Source organism: Dromaius novaehollandiae, chromosome 2 (genome assembly GCF_036370855.1).
Source record: "Dromaius novaehollandiae isolate bDroNov1 chromosome 2, bDroNov1.hap1, whole genome shotgun sequence".
In the NCBI taxonomy this organism is placed as follows: domain Eukaryota; kingdom Metazoa; phylum Chordata; class Aves; order Casuariiformes; family Dromaiidae; genus Dromaius; species Dromaius novaehollandiae.
Window position 1 is genome coordinate 133,292,917 of NC_088099.1, and position 25,199 is coordinate 133,318,115.

Consider the following 25,199-nt stretch of genomic DNA (forward strand, 5'->3'; position numbering starts at 1 on the left):
TCACACAATCATGTTACTAACTATAACATTTCAGAAGACCACACTAAAGTTTCGTTTGCTACAGAATTATAATCTTGAAAACTCACTAAGAAGAACTAGTGCTAACAAATGAATTTCAATAATAAAATACTAACCTAATAAGATATGCACTTGGGCTTGAAAAAAGTAATGCACTTGAACAGAAGTTTCAAAAAAGCTCCAGATTAGCTTTTCCACAGCAAAGAAGTGCATGTTCTGAAGTGGTGCTTTGCCCACCCCACTGCCCTCAAAGAAAACTCACAAGATTTTGTCTGAATCTGCTTATTTTGAACAAAACTAGTCTGATGCTCTTTCCTTCTTAAAAATCAGAAATTTAAATGCTATGGCTTCAACCTGAAAATAAGCTTTAAGATGACAGTCAAGGAAGTCTGTCCATATAAGCAAATGAAAACAGAACACTTCTTTTTACACCTTTGTCATTATTTGCAGCTGTACTTGCAGATACCTACTTGCCCTTGATCAGTGATAAAGGGAAACAAGATTTACAAATTTGTACTTTTCTCTCTTGCATTTTGAGGCAGAGGAGGGAAGATTTCCATCACTTTGCCTTCAGTTAAAGTGTCTGGCATTCTGTATTCAATTTGTCCCGAAAAAGTTCTAGGGAGAAGATATCAGTATGTTTATTATACTTCTTGTAGTCATTGTCAAGAGGACCTTCTAACAGCATGAAGCAGAGGGCGAGAGGGAAAGCACATGCATTTATCACTTCTCTTAAAATAGCATTTGAATGTCACCTTTAAAACTACACTCTTAAATCTCTTTAGTGCTTGGCTGGGACATTAACACTTGTATTTCTAAATCACTTGGGGGTAAACTCCCACATGCCACATTCATCTCAAATACCTATTTCTTTTGACTTGGTTTTATTACACAGAAGCCACCTGTAATATTTGCCACCTCAATCAGTTTCTTAAAACAGAGCATAAGAAAATTCCAAAAAAGCAAGAAGGAACCTCCTTCATCGATTCAAGCCTGCAGTACAAGCTTCTGGCCTCCTGCGCAGGCCTCTGCCATGGTGAAGATCCCTCCTCTGATGATTTAAGATAACCTATTCTGATACTACTTCTTCCACTAATGCATGCCACAATTAGAAGCTGGCAAAAGTGTGCTGAGGGTCTCCATTCAGCAGAACAGCCTCTCTGCTTGGAAATGCTAAAAAGCACAGTGCAGAGGTATTCTACTGTTACGACACGATATCAAACTTGAGCCAACCAGAGGATCTGACCCACCAGCCAATCTATTTATATCCACAGAATTATGAACAGGTAAGAGTTTGTTCACTAATTAATTACATAAATCACACCTAAGAGAATAATTTTGAAGAAACAAGCATGTTCTACCCTCCCAACTTTGTAATGAAACTTTGCAATAAAAATAACTGAAACCTACACAGTAAAATTCTCACTTTATTACAGACAATATGACATAGGATCTCCAGAAATCAAACATGCATTTGAATTGTACTGCTTAGCTTACTGTTCAGCAGCTGACAGGCTTCCAATAAAATTGAAGTGAGGGTCAGCCACTAACAACTGTCAACACCAGCTGACAGCACCTGCTACTATACCTTATTTTCATTTGTTTCTGTGGGTAAGGGTTTTGTTTAAAGACACCTTAATTCCCACCCAGCTGACTCCATCCCAGTTTGCAGATCTGAACTACGTACTGTCACTTACAATGAATGAGACATACTATGAATCTAAAACACTTCAGTTTCCTGAGCACACACTCCTTAAAAAGAAAAAAAAAAAGATCTCTAAGTTTATGAAGCAGTGTGTACACAAATAAATGCAATACTTAAATTTAGAGTGAAAACACTGTCACTATTTATGATTTTAGGTTTGCATTTTACCTAGAACATGAGATGAGTTCCACACTTCAGCTGTTTAGCTGTTGCTAAAGCAATTGGGTTTAAAACGCAGCATGTGAATACGCTTGAGAATGTTTCCAAATTGCAGTAGTATTTCTTCAGCTTTAAGTTCAGCCTTAAGTTTAATGACAACAGCCCTTTACAGTCAGAAGCTATGCTCCCACCAACCTTATTCCACCTCCCCAAACAAAAGAGTCACACATCCGTGATGCAACACATGGCTAACAGAGCATGTTTAGGAATGGAGGACAACAGCAATCAAAATAACAGTCAACTTTTTGGTAAGAGAACAGTCAATGTTCAAATTACCTAGTAAGCTCTGAACCTTCCTATACTCATAGGATAGACATCTTCTAGATAGTTAAGCCAGTCACGAGGCTGAGAAGGTGGGGTCACAATTTTAAATTTATGCTGAAACAGTTATTTCTGAAGTAGGCAGCCTTACTATAAGTTGTAATAATTTCTGTGCTTTTTTCATTACAAGCAACATTACCTTCTCTGCTTAAATCTTGAAGGCTGGTCAAGTTTAAACAAAAGAAAGAAGGAATAAACCTATAGGAACTCTCAGACATAGCAGTTGCATTAAAGAGTAATTCTAGCTAAGATATTCACGTCCACAGTTCATTTCATCACAAAAGCAAATGTATAAACATCAAGCCTGGACCAAGACTGACAACAGTAAGTTCACCATAAAGTATTTTTTAGAGTATTTAAGCCAAAAAACTCTAAAATTCGTGCACCATTTTCTCCATTTCCCCATAAGTTAAAACCAGCTGATATTCACAACAGTGACTATTTTTCAGGGACAAAGGAGAGAATATCTGTGTCTTAGAAACACAGATTGCTGAGTAAGTTTGTGAACATACAAAAAGATAGTGAGCTTAAGAATAGCAAGCCTTTTTAATCTTAACCAAAATACATGGATTTTGGTATAAAGTTCTATAGCCTCTCTATTCCCAAAACTGAAAGTTTATACTAGCAAGACTGGATTCAAAAGAGTCTGTGAACAGATTTCCTTAGCACTTGCCTGGACAACGTATTTCTTTTCAAAGTGATGGTGTGATCCCAACCACCAAGACACGGTCAATTGCTTAACGACCCTGTTGTCTCCACAGACAAAGCTTGCATTTACTCTAGTCTACAGCCTTCCCATCTTAATCCGTTAGACCCAGAATTTAAAGGGTAGTTAACCATCGTTCAGCTTAGTCAGATGGACACAGACTCAGTAGCCTTGGTCAGCTCCTCACTTTTTGGAATGGAACATAACTGGCTGCTACATTAAGTCTAACCTGACTTAGCACTGGAAAACCTAAAATTTGAACTTCCTTAGTCTTGTTCCCAGAGCACCAGGTATTGACACTCAAGAACAAAAAGCAGCAAGGGCAACAGATTTGTGTGCCCCCCACAGTGTCACCTTTACATTCCTATGCTCAGAATAACTTTCTGCAATAAACACATCATCCAATTCAAGTCTCCCTCCTCCTGCGCAAGAAATTCAGCAGTATTTCTCAACAGCCAGAATTTGGAAAAGTGGCTGTTTCCTTTATGAACGTCCCGGAAATGTTTCTCCAAACTAATTCCTTAATGCTAGAGGGTTTTTTTTTTTTTTTTGGGGGGGGGGTTGTTTGTTTGTTTTTAAGTTAGACATGTCATACACAGCTGATATTTTTACAAAGCATTTTAGACATAACTCTGAAGTACTTGACAGATACGAACAAAACTTATATAATAGAATGACATACCTGCAGTGCAAATAACACCTTATTTTGAAGCAGTGGGCTAAAATAGGCCTCATGCTAAAAACAAAGTCAGGCCAAAGGTCATTTTGAGACTGAAGCCTCAAAATGTAGGATTAAAATTTAGCCTACTAAATCTACATCTAAACATTGTATATATAACTGTTTTTCAAAACTGCTAAGCCTCTGTTGACTATTAAGGGTGATCATTTAAATATCTGCCACATGGAAGTAGATGACAATAAATGACACTAACCACAGTCGTATCTTCCTTCTACGAATGAAGTTGGAGGCAAAATATTCAAAGACTTTATAAACATATTTAACAACGTGACAACATAGTAAAAGGTATGCCAAGTTCATATAGTGGAAGACAGCTGATCAGTCCTGTCAGCTTATTCACCTATTGAGCGTTTAGCCCCTTTGATGCAAAGTTATGCAAGTGCCTAACTGCAAAAGGAGGAACTACGCCTAGTTTCCTTGTTTAATGCTTAGTTCTCATTTATATCATAGACAACTTTTCATGCACAGTACACTCCCCCTGCATAGAGACTAACCAAAATAAAACCGCAGAATTGTAAGCTGATTATAACATGATTTTGACTGTAGCTTCCAGTGAAACTTGGTTATCCGAATGCCTAAATGCCACTTTTTTAATGTGGAATGCTTTCCTAATACAAACTTCAGACAGCACAGTTGTGTTAAAAATTAAGTTTCTATCAGATGAAAGGATGTTGGGATTTTTTTTTTCTTTTTCTTCCCCCGGGAAGGGAGAACAGACTTGCAAGGATGAAAAGAATGACCTCATGCAGCTCAGGAATACTCTACCTTCTGTGGGAAGAGTCAGCAACTACAGTATAAATATTTCTGAGAAGTTTAATTTTACACCTATCCAGCTAGTCCTTCGCAGAAGAACTTTCCCTCCAGAAATCTGCAGTGGCAAATTTAAGGCAGTCAGTATCTTGTTAAGGTTGCTGGTAGGGAGGGTGAAAACCTCATCTGCCTTTCCTCAGAAGTCAGTTTAGTTGACTGCACATGTGCAAAATTCAACATGAATTCAGCAACATCTTTTGGGCAAGAAACTCATGCAACGGTTAAGTTTCCCATAAAATATTAAAGTAGGAACCAGATTAAATTTTATTTCCTTAACACATCATGTACTTTGGCAAAGAACTGGCTTTTACAGAGGCAACTGAGGGCACAACAGCCTTAGAATATTTGGCAGCTTGTTGCTGTCAAGCAGCTGATGCGAGAATGACCAGCCAGAGTTCAGCCTGTGCCATGCATTTGGAAACAATATCCTACGTCATTCAAGTTCACAGGGGCTTTGATACAAGAACTACAACAGCATCACCTAGGAGTGCTATGATGCAAACCCACCTCGCCTTGTTGCAACAACAGATACTCCAAATCTGAATGACTTTTCCTCTATATTCACTGTACCAGCTGTATTGCAAACTGTGTTCCCAACATGAGAACTGCCAATTTTAAATCCTCATCTATGACATTAAATAAGAAGCCTCAAACACGATCTTTTCTTTCCAGTCCAGAAGGAGAAAAAGGCAAAGTTTCTAGCCATTCATTAAAACTACATATTCGGACATTTCTTACTTGAGGTACAAAGGAATAAAAAATGGTTTTACATTTAAGTGCATTAGAAACAGGGGGTGGGGGAGAGAAGCAAGTCTACGCCAGGAACACTTCAATTTTAGTGTTATGTAGCTTGGAATTTTAAGAGGCCTTTTTTGGTCATACGACCACCCTCTGTCCCAACATAAGTTTAAAATACAGATGTGAGAAGGAGGAGGTTTATCTAAAAATAGTCCTAGATAAGCAAGAGAAACAATTGCAGTCACAAAAATATCTCAGGAATACTTTTGAAAATATCTGATAGCAGTGTTATCTTGCAGTAACTCTGTAAAGAGGAATAGTAACACATTTTACATAACTCCGTAAATTATGTTTGAATCTTACAAGTACAGCCCATATAGTCAATATTATTTTGAGTTTCGATCGTACAGCAACATTTCTCAGTCATGAGTGCAAAGTATACATTCTGCTAATGTCGGTGCGTGGTTCACGTTACGGATCCGATACACAGCTATGGGACGATAACGTGAACAAAAAGCCCAAGCAAGGCTGGGGGGAGGTGTCTGAGAGGAGATGTATATTGTTGCCATCAGTCACCAAGAAATCTCCTAGCAATTACATTCTCTTATAAAGCTGACACTAAACCAGCAGAGGAATCAAGAGGTGGGGCCAGCGGCGACCTGCTGAGGCACTGAAAAAACACCAAGCACAACTGATTACTCTTGTTAAGGGCCATGCTTTTTGTACACCTACTGCAGTTGTCACTGATTAACTAACTGATCTGGCAATTTCCTACATTCTTTTGCATTTAAAAAGGATCTGAGAGGCTGCGAGGCAGCCCCTTTCATATTCCCGGAGAAGTTTCAGACTGCACCCTGTCCTGACCACGCTGCGGAGGGGCCCCTGCTCAAACAGGCTCCTCTGCAGCACACAGGCAGCCTTCCTCCCCCCCCAGCCCCCCAGCCCCAGCCCCGGCCTGGCAGGGCTGCAGCTGAAAATAATTTATCTGTTCTCTCTGCGAGAGCCCAGCATATGTGATTGGGAGGGAAACGTATCCATCATGAATAAACTTGAGCACAAAGACAGGCTGAGTGTCACAGGATACAAAAGGGCAGAGGTCACGGCAGTAAGCTGGAGGGTTTGCGCAGGGCTGTGCCTTTTAATGCATGGCTGCCTCATTCATTTTTGGCATGCAAAGCAGCAACATTAGGCAAGAGCGTTTCGAGTTTTTAACATCTCACCAAGTAAAGGAGTACCGGTTAGATGACAAAAAGCTAAGTGACAAAACCCTCGTAACCCACAAAATAATCGGGTGATGAACGAGCAGAATTCAAAGCAAGGCAAGATCTCCCCTCCACCGCCACCACCCTTTTGCTAAATTGTTGAAAATAGCTCACAGTGTTTACATATAGAAAGCTGGGAACTGTAAAAATTCATAAGGTGGATACTCAAATGTTTCCCAGCATTTCTAAACATGCGATTTTCACAGAAATGTATTTTTTTTAACCATGGGCAGGTTTTAAGATTTAATCATGTCCCAAAAGGCTATTTCCAGCTGTAGAATTACGAGCACTTGAAAGTAGCCAGACCCTATATTTTACTTTACCTGTTATAAGGCCAATACAATCATGTTTCATTCATAGTTTATGAAGTCTGAAAAACCACTTGATGAAATTACAGTCTACCAATACCACACATGGTATATTTGTCCATGTATATTCTATAATCATTTCAATTTATGACTTGTACTTAAGAGTCATTTTCCTGTACATGTGTTCTTCATAAATACTGGTAGATCACAGTCTGCATTTGTACAGGAACCACATATCCACACTCATTTTTGTGAAGATAAATATACCTTATATATCCAAAGTGAAAAGCCAGAGTTTTCACTGAACTGAAGAGAACACATTACAGAATCACAGCACAAAATGGTAGTTTTCCCTCATGCTCTTTTCAACTGGCAAGATGAATCATCCTGTACCTGAATTCAAGCCCTTAGTCAACTTTCAGTATTGATGAGAATTTTTGCCCAGTACATTTAGCATATGATCTTGAACCTTTCAGCAAATAATGAATTTGCATATTGCATTGGAAAAGCCTTACAAATTACCACTGTTTTATAATATCGATGCTTTAGAAAGTATTTTAAATGAAATCACACATCATCTACTGGCTTTTACAATCATACTTTCTGGTACTAGAGATCCTTTTTTAACAGACTAATTATTTAATGCATTTTATCATATGCAAAGGACTATATAAAAGCAGTGTTAAATTCTTACGTCTGACCATACTTCTTAGGTTATTTCACAAACTTAGAGGTAAGTACACCATAAAGAAAAAAGGGTTTCAGGGTGGGGGGGAAAAAAAAAAAAAAAAAAACACACACACTACAACATTGAAAGACAAAATGCAGTTGATAGAGGGAATGGACTTGAGAAGCCTTCATTTACTGCCAGAATTGGTAAAGAAGTCCAACGATGTCCCACAGAATATGGTGGCTGAGGCACAGTACACATTCCAAAACCCATGTTCCACAACTACCTTTGCTGGACAACTCATTTGGGTTTTTCAGTCTCCCCCTGCCCCCCCAACTTGAGTTGAGATATCTATCTTGAGCATCCTACTGTTTTATGAAAAAGGATACTCCAGAACAGTGGTTTATTCTTGGCCTCTGGAATGGAAACAGGCACTTGCGTGTATACATTAAGGGGGTTTTTTTTAATTTTTTTATTTCTTTTAAACATGACATCTAGCTCACAGTGATAATCAAGGGATATTTGATCATTCAGAGCATCACATAAGTGACTAAACCAAGCTATTCTCTGCAAGGGAGCATGCCAAAAGGGAAAGGGCTTGCTAGTTCTCAACAGTTCCCAGTGTAAAAAAATCTATGTGGCATTTAAAAGTAAGTGAACTTGAAGGTAGCAATTTCTTTATTTCCTACTATCATTTGCTCTGACCCACAGTTGAACACAAGCCAGGCGATGCTTTATAGGTTTGTATACAGGTATGGAAGAAGATGCCTATGTAGTATAAGCCATCCTGCAGAAGCTGTAAATCAGAATGAGGACTGCCAGAACACCACAACCCTCATTAGGTGTCTTGTCATACTTCCATGTGGTCTCCCTTCCGGGCAGGACTGAGCTCCAATGTTTTTCCTCTATAAAAACCATTGAGGTTCAGAAGGAAGAGAGAACCAAATCGTCTTATGCCAAACTAACAGGTCTCCTCCAGTTCACACAAGGAAAGTAACTGGGCTTATTTTCAACTGCGTGTTGTTTAATTCATATGCATGCACTTCTAAAATGCCTCCAACACATTTATGTTCAAACAAAAACAAAAGCCTTCAGGGGAAGAATTCGTAATCTAAAATTTTGGAACTACACAGTCTCACTTCCCTTTTAATCAACATTTTGAAGAACTTGGAAGTAGTTTGCAAGTCAAAGATAATTACTGATCCAGTATCCAGAGCCACAGTCAAACTATTGCAAGCAGTGAAAACAGCTGACATTCATGTACCATGAAATCTTTTGCACCCCACAGGAAAGTTCTTGGGCTACCTTCAATTCCCCACAAGTTTTTCGGAGACCTATGATGAACATACAAGAATAGTGCTGCATCTCTATTCTTGGATAAGATGTGAAAGAAAATTTTTAGTCATCTGAAAACAAACTTGGAAAGTGGTTCTATTTTACAGTAGGTAGCTCTACCTTCTCTCAAAAATCAGGGCAAACTTAATTTTATGGCTGAAAGCACCATCTTTCTGTTCCTAATGATTTCCATTTGGTTTAAATTTGCCTTTCAAGCTATGAATCTTAGACCTGCTGCACCATCTACAAAGCATTAAGTTTATAAGAATTCCTAAAAATGAATCCATTACCATGCTGCCCTCCCTTCAAGAAAAGCAAAAATGTATTTCTACTCACTAACACCTGTAAGGTTAAAATCAGAGTTGACATTTTTTTTGAAGTAGGAAAAGCAAGCAAGTCGGAGGGAAGGGTCACGTCAACTGAAAAACTGGAATACTATTTTACAAGTCTGAGAAATAGTAAAGTTTATTTTGATAACTTTGGAAGAGTTTAGATTGTAAACTCTGTTGGTCAGACAATTTCTTTATTTTGTGTTTGTAAATACCTGAAATAAAGTGAAATTCTGACCCATGAAGTGACTCCTGAAAAATAAAAGGCAATCAAAAATACTTAAGGAGCCAAGATCTTTTAACTACAGCAGTCAGGACTCCTAATCAAGTATTACATGAAGGCTGCTACCATACAGATTTGACAGGTTACAGCTACTTTAGTGCAACACAGACATGTAGACAAACAGTTATTTCGCTTACTTTTAGCGGTCCTTTGTCAGGGCAAGACCTCCAAAGCTGGTTTATTATCTATTCTACAGTGCAGAAACAATACTAGAAATATCTTTATTCTACCAAGGGTCAAAACCCTCTTAGTCAGAGGTAAACAAACACAAACAGCTAAAATGCATTCCTTTGCTTACCAACTATGTAGACAGATGAATTAGAAAACAAGTACAAAGAACTTTTGAGATACCAATGCTAAGTAAGACCTCCAAATGGACTTTATCTGTACAAAATGATTCATCCAGAACACAACAGTCAGGGACCAAAAGTACGAACGCCTGCACTGTGTTTTACTTAAGAAGCAAACAGTAAATGGCATCATTATAGGCCCCTCCGTACATCAAGAAGTGGCCCATCTTTCTAAGTTAGCATGCAAAGACTTGCATCACCTGGAACCCATAGGGCACAGCTGAGGGAAAAACACAGCTGAGGCTTTGCTAGAGATCACTGATTTAGGAGTCATAGGAATTAGTAACAGATGATTTAAGAAATAGCAATCCTTAAGCTGTATAAGCAAATATGACTTGGCTCTACAGCTGAAACTCAGGTAACTTTCATTAGTGATGCTTACAAAGGAATAAAATCTAGCTTCCTGTCCCCCCAGTTATATGTATATGCTGTACAAAACTAGATGTGGAGGTAAAAGTAAAGTACTAACAGGATGATGAACTGCCTCCTACTGCTAATAAAATGTCCACAACGAGCACTTTTGGCCAGCTTTTTACACTACCTTTTAAATTACTTGTGCAATCCCTGATCACAAAGCACCATCCAGAAGTCTGAAGTATGTAAGATCATCATTCTTCCTTTCCTGCCCTATTCAGCACTTGAAATCCATGTACCTCTGTGTTTTCAGAGCAGAGTGATCTCTGAACTTAGTCTTGAAATAAAAACGAGATCAGTTCAGAAAAAGCACATGCTATGGCCTCATCCGAGACTCCAGCTTCAAAGCAAAGCAAGCAAGCAACATGCCATCTCAGTAATAGCCAGTCATCAGAATCAGATCCTGTTGGATACCGTATACCAGTGCTCTGTGTGCCAAGTTTGGATGACACAGAGTTGTCAAGGAAAAAATTCTATTTGAGAAACTTCAGTGTCTTAACACTCTAAAATACATGAAGACCTAACTGAATTAATTGATTTATACCAGGTCAACATAGGTCCTTGTAAAACTGTTAAGGGTGCTTGTTCAGAGTTCCATCAAACCCAGTTCTCACTTCTTGATACGTGTAACACATGCTACCAGAAAGACTTAACACCAATTGCACCTATTCTACCTCCACAGCACCCAACATATTCTGCATAGCTCTGCAAATACTCAGAAACCAAAAAGAGATGAAAAGAATTAGACAAGGGGAATACTTGGACCAGCTTAATGAAGAGATGTGTGCAATACAGTAGCAACAGCAACAGCTGTCAACTGGATTTGTTAATCAGGATTGTCTGGAGTCCCAGCTTGCTCCAGAGCACCCATGTAAGCCAGATGCCAATTTCCCTTTCAAAAGCACACCTCGCTAGTCAGTCATGCCTGTCACTGCAAGCTGGGATTATAGCACAGGCTGCATTCGGAACTTACTTGAAAACTGTTCTGACCAAAACCAGTAAGTATTTATGTAATATTAAGCTTTTTGGTGCCTTTTCTTCTAGGAGAAGACTGCGTTTGTCTTTGATTTCTGACTACTTAGAAAGTAACTTTCCAGTTTGGGAATAGAAAGGGTGCAGCTCTACGTGACAGTTTTGTTGAATAAATTCTAAGCCTCAGTCTTGGCCATATTGTCCTTTTCTATTATCAACACAGAGAATATTGATACTTATCAAAAACATCAGTGGCATCAGACTTGTTTTCTGATTATTGAATACCTAGATTTTTAGACAGTTGCATTTACAGAAGCCACAGTTAGGTGTTAGTAACACCAAATAATAAACGGTGCCCATACGCTAGCAACTCTTCTTGACAACTCAAAAAAAATGCATTTTCTTTAAAGGGGATGGAGAATGCTATGACAAGAATTTCTACCTATATTTGGAATTTTTTTTTTAGTTAATAGTAACTGAAGTATCTGCTTAAACAAAAAACAAACTACTTCATCACTTGTCTGTCTAAAAGGAACAATTCCCTTATTCTTTACTTATTTTTTAGGAATCTCAAAATTGTGAACAGCATCATATACAGGAGGGTTTAATACATTTTTTCACTACATAGTCTGTTTCTTAGGCAGAAGTAGTGAGTTAGAGATATTCTACTATAATAAACATGTAATTCAATTTAGCACCTTTAAACCAGGAGATTCAGCTCTATGCTATCAATCAGCTCTACGAATAGCCCTAGTAGATGACCTGGGAGTTTGAGATTATCAATATGGCCATGGTATGCTACCATACCTGAAGAAGTACAGTTAATTTTTCATGTATTGCACACCTTCCCTATGTCTTCTCTACAGCTAGGATAAAACCGAGCTTCCTCCCACCTGCTAAAGCACTGAATGAAGTAACAGTTTCAAAACTGGAGTAAACTTGCAGTTAAGGTCTAGAGCAGTACTCAAAGCCTTTTTTCCCCTGAGTTAAAGCCAACCAAAACGAGGCTGAAAGACTTTCATGTGAGAAGCAAGGAGAAAGTATACATCAACAAAGCAGCGATGCAAGGAACATCTACAAGATGGAAATCTATGTAGCTCCTCTATTTCAAACCTATGACAGCAATATAGTCTGCTCATTTATACTGCTGCTTTTTAATTTTGTTAGAAAAGAAGTGTCCATCTGTTACTTTACAGAAGACATACCACCTTCTAAGACAACTTTACAAACGAAGCAGGACCACAGAACACACTCTGAAATCTTCCTCTTCAGTCTAGTTCTCAAACCCGTAAAAAGATTTCAGTTTTTCAACAAACTTTACATTTCACTAGAGCCAGAAGACTGTCCAGCCTATGTTTCCCTACTTCTTTTTTTACCTAGACATTTGCAGTTTTGACTCAAATTCAAACTAAAATAACCCCTAATTCCATCATTTAATTTAATTTCCCATTTCTGCTATACCACACACTGGCTGCTTAATGTTAAAGCCTTTTAGCTAGACAAACTAGCATACCCAAACAACATAACCTATTAAAGCATCAATAGACACTCACTCCCCTGCTGTTCCCAAACTTCAAAAATCACAACTTGGTCTTCCTTCGAACCTTATTTTGTATCTTTTCTAGTAAAGCTCCAATGGGTAAGACTGGGGGGAAGGAGCGGGTGGGAAAGAGGGAAAAGCTTCTTTCCAAATCATTGCAGAGCCACTCACCAGACATCTCCATAACCATTCTCGTTGCCTCGCTGGACTGCTATCCTATAAACAGCATCGTAGTTGCTCATGGCTCCACACGCAACTCAGACACTGAGTCACAGAACTATCATCCATTACTAAAAATACTCCTATTTCATTGAGTCCTCTCTTCAGTCACTGTTTCATTCACTCCACATTTTTCAAGAAGGCAACACATCTCATTGGCATAGGGCTTCTCTTCTCCCTTTCTCCATACAGAACAGTATGCGACAACTGCATGGACAAGTCACGCACAGAAAGCCACCTAGAAGTGTAACATACCTCTGACAACGTAACACAGTCTATCTTCCAAAAAGGCAAACAGTTGCTCATATCAGCGATTCTATAATATTTTATTTCTCCAAAATCCAATCTGCCAATACCAAGCTAATAAATGCATGATCCTCCCTTAGAAATCGGTGATTAAGCCACACATACCAGGTTAAAACCGAATTCCACGTTAGCCGGTACTTTGGGAGTTTAATCTGAGAAATACATAGAAACCTTGCTTTCAGAAGAATGAGCATTAGCACTTTCAATGTGCTCAGGGATTTCAAGTTGAATCTACAAATCACTTAAAAAAAAAATCACTTTACAGTAATTTTCAACTGGTTGCCTAACACCCATCTCCTAAGTGACTATCATCAAAACACAATCATAACACTAGCAATGAATAAATATTAAAAAGCCTTCTGTGAGATCACAGAAGTCCTCAAAAAACAGACAAAGTTGTCAGAGCATGCCTTTCTCACATATGCTAAGCAGTAGTTACATTCTGGAAATAAAAGCATCTTTCAATTACAAAAATGGTGTTAGATACATTTCTCATTTACATATATAAATAGACTACAGATATAAATAGCCTAAATAGATTTAAAATGCTAACAAATACTTCCAGAAGGAAGATGATGAAATCATGAGAAAAAAGGAAGTTACTTGCTTACTAGGCCAATCTGACTGGTGAGTGACTGCACTTACGACAATTCAAAATACTTTTGGTAGGGATAATTAACACAAGTTTTGCAGGGCTTATATGCACTGACAAGTCAGAAGTGGTTACAGTTTTTCAAATATAAAATGGGCAATTTGTTGTTCAACTGTTCTACTTCATAAGAATATTCCTCAACTCCATTATTGTACTGCATCTTCTCTTCCGCTTTTTGTAATTTACCAGTATCGCTCAAAAGCAAGCAGCAAACCAGCGATCTCTGAAAGGGATAATCTAAGTAACTGCAGGAGCAGGGAAGTGTTAAAGACAAGAAGAGCCTAAAATAGCAGTCTGAAGATGGGCAGCAGGCATCTGCCTGCCAAAAGAGAAGATACCTCATGAAGTAATGTTCCCCTGTTCTGTGGGCCAGAACAGCGGTGGCCAATCCAGGGCCTGCAGAACATGGAGCAGCTCGCACGTTAGACTGTACATATACGCTGGTTTGTTAATGTCTCCCTCAGCTACCTATTGTAGTTGCACATTCATTTTCACAAACAAGGCTTCAGCCGTTTCTGTCCATTGTCTGCTGCAAGTTAACATTTAACATCACTGCGTAATTCTGAGTTCAGCAAAGAACAAAGCATAACATACATTTGTGAAGGGGGAGGAGTTGCCATGTAAGATAGGCCTACAGTGTTCCTTACACAATTAAGATGAGTAAATACGCTTGCTATACAGAAAAGAAAATGCACCTAACAAAGTTTTAGGATATTAGATGTGCATGTGTTATATGCCAAGGTTCTGGGAGCAAAGGGAAATAAGCATGCAAGTCATTTTCTCAAGAACCACAACCCCTAATTCTTAGGTCAGTGCAATGTCTGGTCCTTAAACATTTTATTCAGCTCACCAGATGAGAAAACAATCACACCAGAAGGCCCTTTAACAGATGGAAAACAGAACAGCTGAAGAGAAGGAAAATGTCTGTGCGCGCATGGGGCGGGGGGGTGGGCACAAAGTCCATCTCCCTAGCTCTACAGCCTGCACGCAGCCATTGCAGTGCTGCAAACCACGCTCATGGACCTGCTCAGGAGAAAGACGAGGGAAGTGCTACGTTGCTGGATCATTCAGTGTCTCCTAGATTTCCCATTAGCAGAATCAAACAGCAACAAGGGATGGAATAGGGACCACCAAGCACTGACTGCAAAAAGAAGCAAAAGAAGCAAAAAAGAACAAGCTTGTATTTCCTTCCTTCATGAAAAGCACAGCAGATAAAGAATTGCCAGCTTGAGACACAAGTGTGAAACTGAAATGGTCAGGAAAGAGACAAAAAACTACAAATGCATAATGGAGAAATAGGAAAGGAAACAGCTGATGAATTGAGATCAAAACTGATCAAACTCTGAGGGAACTTTTTTTTTTTTTTAATAAGAGGTAGTGCAGTACCACAGCAGCACAGAAATACAAAAACAGAAATATCATTGTAAGAGGAAAAAAAGCAAATGTAGAAAGTGAGGAAGAACAAAAACTGAAAAAAAAAATGACACTGTACAATTATTCCAGTACAGTTTAGATTCACAGCTTTACAACACCTGCACAGTTACATATTAAGTCATACATGATGTCACCAGTACTTCCCTTCTCCACAGAGTTAACTATTAGGGAAAAACACCTCATGGGGGTTTCACACTCTTGGAAAGACTGTCCAAGCTTAAGAACAGTTTGGGAGATAGTCTAGTCCAGATACAAAAGCGATGGCCAAGCCAAATCAGGGAAACAAAACCACTGAGCAGGAGTTAGTTTTAGAAAAAGGAAGAGTTGAGTGGGGTTTTGTTTTTTGTTAATCCTGGAGGGAGCTACCTTCTGCAGTCCTTTTAGTTGCTTGTCTCCTGTTGAAAAGCCAAACTGATCAATGCGTAAGACAGAAGTTCTTATTTCAGAGCAGCAGATTTAAGTGTTAACCTAGATGATGCAAACAAGGTCATTCAATGTTTGTAAAAGGCACACAGAAATACTCTATTATATGTATAGCTGTTTCTTACCTGGCCTGCCGTGTAGAATTAGACTTTGAACATTGATTTGCAGCAGCTGTAAGCAAGTGCAACATTGACATGGCAGCAGGAAGTTTTCATAACAATTTTTGCTCCTTTTTCTTCTTTCTAACCCCAACATACCTTCATTCTACCGTTTACCCCAAACATCTTAAGAAAACATTAGGGTGCAGTCTGACACTAGAGATAAGCCGATCTAACCATTAGTTTCCCTCAGAAGAGTGTCAGCACAGAGGCAGATGAGTACCATCAGCACAAGGGAAGAAGCAAAAGTAGGATGACTCCTTTCAAGCAGCCCCACCCATTGGATTATACCATTCGTTCAAACTGCCTTCAAGCCACAACCAGGTGGTTTTCAACAACCTAACCTGAAAAGCATAGCATTAAAAGAAGCCAGGCATGTTTGCTGTATGGAAGGAACATGAGAAACCAGTGTCTGCTGGTATGACTACTAGAGTAGAAAGGAATTTTAATTTGATCAAATATGTGAAAAAATACCTTGCATCTGACTGCTCAAATTTTCAATCAAATCAACACTGAACACTGCTCAAAGCATGGAAAAAAACTGCAGTTACCTCCAATTGCTCTTGTCAGGGATGGAAGGGACAATTGCTGACTTAAAGTTATTACAATAACAACATACAACTCCAGTGAAGGATGTGCAAATACTTTAGGATCTGTCACTAGACTCTGTTTAAGACAAGTTGTATTTCAGCGTGAGAAAATAAAGGCCATTTTTTGTGAATACTAAAGATATTTGTCAAGAGAGTCAAAGAAGCAGGTTTTAGTTAAGGCATTCCAAAAGCAATTAATTCCTGGTGCTCAGAGGAGTCTTCCTACAGCAGTTCAGTCAAAGAACATGCACAACCCATCAATAAATGGATGTGATGGATAAACGTGTTTCTTAAAGGGAGAGTATTTCATCTACATCCGTGCAAAACCAAGGAAGCCTTCTGAACACAAGCAGAGTGGTAAAACTTTCTTAGATTGCTCACAGTACGTCCCCTGATCACATTGTACTCATCTGCAGTCTTCCCTAAATCCCCATATTAAAAGCCCATGAGCATAAAATTGGTTTTTATATATTTCTTTTTTAAAAAGATATATTCACCAAAAGAATTTTTAAACATATCCCACTATTTGAAACACTTTTGTTCCAAGAGCTGACCATTACAGACTATTTTCTAGATATGGCAGGACAAATTCCTTCCTGTCTGAGAGTTTCCATGGTAATAAAAGTCCCCTTTAAACACATTCACGGTGGTTTGGGCAGGCCAAACAGGCAGCCTTTGTACTGAAAAGCTCCCTCTTTGTACTCCTCTGTGCTGATCCTGCACAAACTGCCGTAAAAGTGTATTTTAGTGGAGGCAGAGTAAAACTAAGGCTCACATCAGTTTCACACAACAACTGTTTATTCCACGGCACAGGCGCAATCCCTCTAAAAGAGTCTCTTCCTGAAGAATTTCAAGTGGTTGGAGAAAGCAAGCTACAGGGCAGCACACAACACATTTCGGGCAGACCTAAAACATGAAATTTTGCCACTTCCACTATAAAAAAAGAAATGAACTGAGATGACAATCTTCCCTTCCCATCCCCCCCTTCCCCATCACATAGCCTCATTTCTATTTGGGGATGATACATTTAAGCCACTGCATTTATCTAGGTAAGACATCGGGTGGTCTTAATTGATACCTCTATGTCAATACAAGATATGTAGAGCAGTCCTAAAAAAGGACAGACAGAATACCCTAATACATGCTCTAACTTGCCAATTTAAGAAATACACAGAAACAAAAAATGTTTGGGGGACATTCAAAGCACCTCCCTTTAAATTGCTATCTATTTACAAACAGACACCTTAGAGTACTAGCAAATATTTTCACACTTTAGGTCTTGCTGTGAACAGAACATTTTTGTATTGGAAGTTTACATTTCAGTAAACCTCACAGTATTTCAGATATAGAAACATTCTTTCCAGTACCACTACTGCAGACCTACTGTAGAAGCTGCTTGACCAACTCTACAAGTGATGAATTCTCTCTAAAGGATTAAATCATTAAGCATAAATGCGCAAATCTGATCAAGTACAAAAAAGATTTTAGCTGTCCTTTAGAATTTCTTTTGCTAACCTTTGAAAATTTGTATGCATATTTCATTCTGGATGAGCAAGTCTCAACTTCATGATAAAGTTTATTTGCTAGAGTTTTGAAACCATGTAGCTTCAGAGATCTCTAAAAGACTTTGAAGTGCAGCTCATAGCTCCCAAGCCAATCTTTCTCTGATTACAATAAAATAAGGTAGAAGATAGGTATCTAATGACAGGTAGGTAAGGTATCTAATTTACACAGCATTTCCTCGGTGCTACAGTTGAAACTTCTTTTCTTTTTTAAGCTTGCTTATTAGAAGCTTGGGCAAAATACACTCTCTCAAGCTATCTAGAAAGTGCATGAAGGAAGCAAGATCTGTAGGAATAGGCTTGAGAGAACAATATAGCATGTCACACCTCTCACCTCAACAGTTCTAAAAAAACAAACAACCCCAAGCACACACCTTTCTCAGCCACAGCTGACTGTGCAACTCATTGCCAGTTGGGTGAATCTGTTACTGAGACGCGTGATCATGGCTGAGGATTCTTGCTCTCTCCAAGAAGTGAATCAGTTTGTATGGAGAGCATTACCCAAAAGGGGGGGGGGGGGGGGGGGGAGGGGGAAATCAGTCTTGTGATCACTTTCATAAGCATAAGAATGAAAATACATAATCATTCTCAGATCTAACTTAGAAATATTTAGGTTTCCTCTTTGGCAAGAGACAAAATAACCTTAAAATTACATCACATTTACAATTGTGGGAGGCAGTCTGATTGATAACATTTAATACAGACACTACATAGAAAGGAGAAGTTTGAAAAACGCATATTATGCAGAATTATTTGGATCCATAAAAGCAAGCTATAGCTATAACTTTCTGGAGAAGCTTTTTGGTAGGCAGATTTTACAGAAAAAGATTAGAACAGAAGATAGCAAAGTATTCATGAAAAAAACTTAAAATAACAGACCTAATAGCTCACTCTAACTACTCAGTCACAATTATATTCTCACTTATGCAAAAGTTAACTTTTTTTAAATAAAAAATTAAACTCAGGAAACAGAACTGAACAGAATTTGTTTTGGTTGCCAGCAAAACCTAGTCTATCGCTTTCATTGAAACTAGTCCAATTTAAACAAACATCAATGTAACATTCCACATTTCTCATCTTAACAAATCTTATTAAGAATATTTTCCACAAACACATGGTATTGCTCAGTTATTAACAGAGAAAATTCCTTATACGGTCCTTCAATATCATTTGCAGTAAATCTGTCTAGTTCAGCAAACTAGCTATGAATCTCTCTCCCTATACAGATGCAACACATTAGACGATTTTCACTGTATGTTGTAATATTTGTGAGTACGTTTAAATCACCCTCAAGTTATGCTTTATCAAGCTATCACACTGATTGCCAGATAACGGAACATAATCAGGAAAAGGTAAACTGCAGCCTCTGTTTCTTAGGCATCCACTTCGGGGGGGAAAAAAAAAAAAAAAAAATCAAGAGTCATCAAGTGACAGAGATTTCATTACCACCCTGTTCTGACAGAAACTAATATTAATTATTATTTGAATTAACCTCTGAGCCATAGTTTTCATCAGTACTCAGTGAAGACATGGCCAATTTCTAATTACATTCTACTCTCATTATAAGTCACTAGGCTGTAAAGCCATATCTGACAGGACTGCTATACTTGGCCTTGAAAGGCTTTGGACTTCACTATAAATCTTTCAGAAACACCTAAGAACTCATTGAACACAAGAGCTATCACACAGGATGCTTCTCCAACAACTTAGAAGTGTTTTTAAAGGGATATTAACTGTGATATCGCAGAACTGCAATACTTCTGCAGAGGAAAAATAAATTACCAGTGGCTTTACCAGTTAGCAACATAATATAGAAGGATTCTTTACCACAGGTACATGCAATGTATCCACTCAGTCTATCAAGTGCAATTATGCAGTGATAATCAACTGAATCATTTTCTTTTTATACTATTTATTGTGTATAATTATGAAATTTTTATAGACATGACAAAAAATCCTATTCTTAAGCCTAGGACATCATAAGCTCTGTTTATTACAAAAGACTGATAAAATTTAACCACTAAAGAATTACTAGCCCTCTAGTACCAAACATGGATTTTCAGGTTCATAAAATAAGTATAAATAACTTCTAACTAATGTACAAAAATTAGTGTAATGGGCCATCTTTACTGCTTTACCCCACAACATCACTTCACTGCAGTCAGTTAGCTAGCCAACAGAAAGTGAGATATATACATGGATATAAGGAGAGTGGTCTTGAGCAGTTCTCTTGAATGACCAATTTAAATAAATTCTGAAAGAGTGATTTCTGGTCATCTGACCTGAGCCATTTTGTCCACAGCTTCAAAAAGCTCACATCTAACTCCAAATACTCCATCTCTAAGCAAAGGACGGGTTTTATTTGAAGGAACACCAAAGACTGGAATCTATCGAGTTTCGAAACCAAAACTTACTCATCACAAATTTCAAGATATTAGGAAGATACTTCAAGACATTGTTTTTAACTTCCCACTGTATCTTAAAACAGAAGCCCCAATATAAAATTTGCTTAATTCCAGTGACTTGAAAACAAGATTTCCATATTATAGAAACCTAGTCTAGGTTAAATAGCCCTTGAAACCTAGAACTATACAAGATGTGCAATAGATATAATTAAATTGGGGGCAGGGGGAGGAGTGACACGCGACAAGACAGACAGACATTCTTCCTTTATAGTCCACTTTCACAAACATTTTAAAGAGAAATTACAAGACAAAGAAGCCCAAAATAAAGCTAGGAAATATTAACACAGAAAATGCCAGTTGTGCATGTATTTAAATATTTTACAGATTCCATATTAAGTAATGTACAACAGGTTTGTAATCAGGTAGGGTAAATAGTGGTCCATGACAAGAATAGCTGGACATGATCAGGCTTATCGAAAGAGAGAATACAACACACCAACAGATTTTAGATCACTGGATTTTTGGGAAAGGCCAGAGATGATGGATGGGGCTTCGATTTAAAGAAATGCAAAGTAATTGTCAGGTTAGCATCACTAGTGTTACCAATTCTAAGAATATAATTCTAAGAATATATGAGTTTTAACACAGAAGTTATATTTTTCCTTCAAAGCCAGGTAACCAAGACTACTGGTCTTAATTATCACCCATATTCTTAAACTATCCAGACTATTTAGCTCAAGGGCCCCAGCTTGCTCACCACCTCAAAAAAACCCAAGAATTAGCCATACCAAAATGTGTGTGTGTGTGGTGGGGGGGTGGAAGTCATATTCTTTTCAGAAGTGTACATCTTTGTATTACAGTGGTATCTGGCTGAATATTTAGATAAGCATCTTCCCTTTTTACACACAACTGATACTTCAAACGGCTGGATGTGTCTTCCACACCTCCAGATAAAAAGCACATAACTGGTACCTGGGACTATTTCATAGACAACAGAAAGCCCCAAGCTGTTCTTCAGGGCGTTCACTCTGAAGTTCAATAAAATCCATTGGATGATACTGGATACAGTGAATAGTAAGTTTAAAAACTAAAAACAGGTTGGACAGGTTAGACTAATTTGAAATTCAGCCTTAAGCCTATTTGTACAGGCCTCATCTTCCCAAAAGGGACAACTTACATTGAAATGCCCACCTGCAGCAATATTCCTCTGCACATATTCAAGGCAGAACAAAACTATTTGCTCCAGGTTACATCAGCAGAGGAAAAAAGGCCAACGTTGGAACTGGAAGATGCACCGGCCTTTAGGTGCAACAGGAGAAAGAAATAAAGAAAAACCTCCCTTACCACTGAAGTGGGGGCCCTCCTGCATGGGCCACTGCTCCAAGCGTGAATCACCTGGCAGCAACAGACCCATAAGGAGAAGGTAAAGAGGGCGAAGAAGAGATGGAAGAAAAACAGCAGTACTCTTAACCACACAAAAAAATGTGCTTAAACAGAAACAAATAAGAATTTCTTTCCTTCCACTAGTCCTCAGCTGTATCATTAATAAGAAAATAAGTCTGAACGATAAAGAAATTTAAATGAACTTGTGCTCCAGTCACATATGCCTGCCTGATTCCTATCAATAGTTGTACCAGGGGAAAACATGGAAACAAAACCACAAGACGGGATGCACACGATTTCATTTCACATCTCCCACTACCAGGGTTGCCTTTCCCATTAAGATAATACTATCAAGATAAACACCAAAGTTACCTGAAAGATTTATCTGGCCACAGAAAGGCTGTCCTGCCTTGAAGTTTGATACCTTTTGTGTTATTCAAACTTAAAATGCTGAACTCCTAATATTGTTTAAAATAAAGAAACTTAACATACAGTTGCCTCAATTTTCAGCAGTTCAAAGTTACAACTTGATGAGTAATTGTCTTCTGTATCACACCACACCAGCTATTTAGAGGTCTTTGCTAAGAATGCACTTCATGGAGCACAGGCTAAAAGCCTATTCCCAGTCCAAAAACATATTGCCTTATTGATTTGGGGGGGGGGGGGGGGGAAAGAGAGGGAGAGATATGCCCTTAACAAGGATCACAAACAGAAACAAAAGTACCTATAATCCATAGCTTTGTTCGTGCTACTAAACAAGATCTACTTCCCCTTCCCAATGCTGCTTTCAAAATCATATGTTTGAGGAGGTTGGAGGGAATGCAGCTTTAAGAGGGGGAAAGGAGGAAATGACAACATCACGGCAGCTCGTTTTGTTTATTATCTATTCATAGACCATGATGAGAATTTCTCTAAACATCTTTATGCCATTTTTTCATATAAAATTTGCTAATGCCACTTTTAAACAAACCCATAAGCAAAGCCTTCTAATAAATCAGCCTATAAAAGCCCCTATTCCATTTAAACTTGGGAATTAAACGACTGATAGCTTGTGACCTTCCAATAAGAGGGATATATTTTACTAATGCAGAACAACTATGCAGCTTTGAGGCAAACAAAATCCAGATTTCCCCTCTGTTCTTCATGAAAGTTACTTGAGAGGAAAAGTTCAAAACGCATAGTTTTGGAAGAGAGAAAATAATGGCAAGAACATCCTTCATTCCTTCACTCATTAAATGCCACCTAAGAGAATTAATCTTCCACCACATCGTTTTTGATCATTTCTAGGCTGGATGAGTTTCAAACATCCTTACCTCAAATTTTGTAATCAGCCTCTACTCCACAATTAGACATCAAAATATCTGTCTACTTTCTCCTTGGTGCTTTGCTATTATTATTTTAACCTCCCTCTCCCCCCAAAAAAACCAAAACACCCTTACTCAAATTCCTTTAAGTTTTTTCTTAAAACAGAATCCTACAGTCTATTATACAGAGTTTCTTTCCTCGTTACCCTCAACTAATCCAATTTACCTGTAAATACATTAATTTCCATTTAAATTATTTTAGAAAACAAAACCAACTGATGGGCTTATACATATGGCAGGCTATCTAGAAATGGAAATAGATTTCATGACAAAGTTTAAAAACTAACTTAAAGTACAACCATGGCTCCTCAACAACTGGAATGGGCTCAAGCCTCTCACGACACCTGTATCCTTGGCAGAAAGAAGTGAAAGAATTTTGTAAGCTCTCCCTTAAAATTCCATTTATTTCTGAACGTTATGAACTCATAATTGCTACCTTTCAGAGCATCCATTTTAAAAAACAATTGCTCCTTCTTTATAAAATTGGTTCATCTACTTTCATGACTAAGGGTCTCAAATATTTCATAATCTTTATACATATTTTCCATTAATGAAGTGTAAAACTCACCAAAATTCAGTTATGTTTATGCTGAGATACTGTATGCATACATATTTCAGACTGCTTTGAAAGTCTAAGTAACTTCCAGGAATGCCTCTTCTCCAACAGAAATTATCAAATGAAACACAGAAGTAACAGTTGATGCTTCTGACTTTATATTTACAGACTGATCTTAATACTTTCCAAGTACTTTTCAGCTAAGCAAAACAACATAATTCTCAGAAAAACAGTATGAAGTGGTTATTATTTGTGCAAACTTTTTCTAAATATGGTAGTCACATATCTACGGATGAATAAACTCTCGCTGTTCCACCACTGCTTCAGGCATCAAAGGTTTTTTTTTTTTTTTTTAATACAGAGTGGTACTGTAACATTTCACATACTATGATAAAACAGAGAGACCTCAGTACTAAACAATTAAATAATGTACTACACTAGAGTTTTCACATAGGAAGCCAAGAAAAAGAAAAATCAAAGTTATGTTTCCCATGATACCTACAGCTTGATTATATTACTGTTCATACTCTGTATTAGGACAAATGTGTCAAATTACAATTGATGGGACATGATAACTGAAAGACATAGTCACATACTTTGTCCCATTCTTAAATAAGCTAGAGGCATTCAAATTACTTTCCATGACACCTGTACAGCTTGGTAAGGTAACTGGTTTGCTGGGGGAAAATACGTAACAAGAAGAAAATTGGGTATTAAAGTACATAAAGCCATACTTTTTAGACAGCTTCTTTCAAGTTATGGCAATGTATTTAAGGCTGTGCCTGTGCATTTTAACCAGATTATGGACTACTTCAACATCCAACAAAATAGATTATATTAAATTCAGATTTTCCCATGTCACATTTGACCTTGCTATAGCATGACTCACTGCTAGTGCTAATGAAATCCATTGAAATATACTGAAGTTTAACATTCCTGAAAAAGCAACAGCAACAAAAATGCATTACAGGAGTGTTTACTTCCAAAAAGAAAATACATAAAAATAAGAAGATTAATAAAAGAAACAAAAAAAAGACAGGCAAAGAAATAATAGAAAACACTACATTGAAAACTCAGAGACCCCAGAAGAGCAAACAATTTATCACAATTAAACCACAAGCCAGGGAGGCCATCAGAAATAAGAACACATTTTTCAACAAGAGAGAAAAACAGGAAATAAACAAACAAATAAAAGATTTGGCAAGTTAAATTTTAAACAGAAAGTATGTTCACAAAGAGGCAAAGTAATAAAAAGTCCTTCTTTAACACACGCCAGGTGCATGAAGCCTGGCAGAGAATCCACTGGGCTAACAGATAACCAAGATATGAAAGAAATGCTTGGAGAAAATAAGGCCCAAACACACACAAAAATTGAATTTTTTCCATCCTCAGTCACTACAGAAGCTAAGGGAGGCTTTTATCTTGGAA

General features: G+C 37.9%; 1 protein-coding gene across 7 annotated transcripts in view; it reads right to left on the reverse strand.

The window, feature by feature from the left end:
* Positions 1–25,199, reverse strand: part of CHD7 (chromodomain helicase DNA binding protein 7) — a 130,551-nt gene that overhangs the window by 88,606 nt on the left and 16,746 nt on the right. The window lies entirely within an intron of this gene.